The following is a 2272-nucleotide window of genomic DNA, read 5'->3' on the forward strand; positions in this document are numbered from 1 at the left end:
GACAGAGCAGTCAGAGCAGACAGAGCAGACAGAGCAGTCAGAGCAGACAGAGCAGACAGAGCAGTCAGAGCAGACAGAGCAGACAGAAGTCAGAGCAGTCAGAGCAGACAGAGAAGACAGAGCAGTCGGAGCAGTCGGAGCAGACAGAGCAGTCAGAGCAGACAGAGCAGACAGAGCAGTCGGAGCAGACAGAGCAGTCAGAGCAGACAGAGCAGACAGAGCAGTCAGAGCAGTCAGAGCAGACAGAGCAGTCAGAGCAGACAGAGCAGTCAGAGCAGTCAGAGTAGACAGAGCAGTCAGAGCAGTCAGAGCAGACAGAGCAGTCAGAGCAGACAGAGCAGACAGAGCAGACAGAGCAGACAGAGCAGTCAGCAGTCAGTCAGAGGTCCCACTAAAGCTTATTTAGCTAAAGCTATTAACGACAAGAATGAAAAGCCAGTTGGAACAAAGTCACAGAATTTGTTGGAAAAAGTTTTGGGTTGTTTTTGTTATTTTCTTCACTGTTACTGTGGACAGAGGCTGTTTCCTCTTTGTCTCTTTGCTAAGCTAAGCTAACAGTAGCTTCTTATAAGCGGTATCAATCTCTCTCAGGAAAATGAAGAAGATCATTTCTCAACATGTCAAACTTCCCTCTATGTGACTTCTTCACCTTTAATGGATTATGCTTTTACTACTTCTTCTTCAGTTAACAGTCTGAACGCTGTAAAGTGGTTTCACATGAAAAGTTCAATGCTCTGGTTTGTGAAATATTTCCTGATTAGGAAGCATTCAGACTGATGGCATGTTGATTCAGAGTGAGCCAAAGCAAAAACCAATCTCCCCCCTCATGTTACTGTAATCTGCAGCATGTGACCCCCTCCCCTCGGGCCTGATGACGGAGGGATGCTGGAAAACCTGCAGCGCTCACCAAACCAGTGGCCGGTCTGCACTGAGAGGATTTAAGGGGAAAAAACACAGCAGCTCTGGGACACATATTATATTCCCACTGGTAAATCCGCTCCAACTCATTACCAAATCCTCGCCGCAGGGCTGCTAATCTCTGCAGGGAGACGGACCAGGTGCCAGTCTCTCTCTAATGGAATTGCACGGCGCTTTAAGTGATTGCATCAACAACTGCCAGTCCTGATAAATTAGATTAGAAGAAGAAGAATCCTCCTTGTGCAGCGAGAAAGAACTTCTTCATAATCCAAAACAAAAGTGGAGTGAAAACCTATTACAGCTGATTTACATGCGTCCAGCCTGAAACCACCTGATTGATTAAATATTGTTTTCTATCTGTTCTCTTCAGTCACGGGGGGGGGGGGGGGGGGGGGGGGGTTTGACTTGTCAGACAGGAAGATGATTGGAAGAATTCCAAGGTGTGATAGAAGATAAAAAATAAGATAAAACCCAAGAGTTTTCCGTCACAATTTTCAGAACAACCTCGGCTCTTTTGTTTTACTCTTTCAATGTGAGTAAAACAAAAGATAAATGTAGAATAAATGCCTAAAATGAAAGTGTCGTCTGTCACTCTGCTTTTACCAATCTTAGAGGCCTCGTAGCTCCGGCTCCGAGTCACATATGATCTCACAAGAATATTAAACAGAAAGTGGAGAGTCGATTTCTGCGCTTCATTATCACAGAGATATTAATAGAAACATCCGTCGACCTCAGAGGGTTAAAGCTGTCATCATCGAGAAGAAGAAGCTTGATGAATGAATCTTCTGTTTCTGCTTTAGTGGATCAAAATGTTCTGGTTTTGATCTGATGAGTAACTGTTTACACACACACACACACACACACACACACACACACACACACACACACACACACACACACACACACACAGGAGAGGATATGGTTCAATTTGCATTTGGAAAAGCTGCTCTCTCTCTCTCACTTCATTTTTAACTCACAGCTTTTACATCCGTGATTAAAGGATTACTCAGCTGCTAAAATCTTTGTTTCTGATTGAATATGACGAGCTGACATACGGATCAGCGGCTCCTCTGATTGGTGGAGCTGTAACTGGGAGAAGAGCTGTGGTTTCCAGTTTAGCAGCGAGCGGCTGACGCTCTGCAGATTAACACAGAGAATCAGAAACACAGAGTCACACACGTCAGTCCGTTTCTGATTCAGCTCTGTAAACCAATCCTCTTCTAGGAGCACGAGTTCCTGCACAGCTGCAGGGAGAAGCTGGATCAATGTGAGCAACACTGACTTTTGTCACCAGGAGCAAGTTTGTTGAAAATGGGGCAAGAAGTGAAGAGCTGAGACGTATGGAGGGGGGGGG

This window comes from Seriola lalandi, unplaced genomic scaffold (genome assembly GCF_002814215.2).
Source record: "Seriola lalandi dorsalis isolate HSWRI2012SDOR001 ecotype SW California unplaced genomic scaffold, Sedor1 jcf7180002054298, whole genome shotgun sequence".
Taxonomy (NCBI): Eukaryota; Metazoa; Chordata; class Actinopteri; order Carangiformes; family Carangidae; genus Seriola; species Seriola lalandi.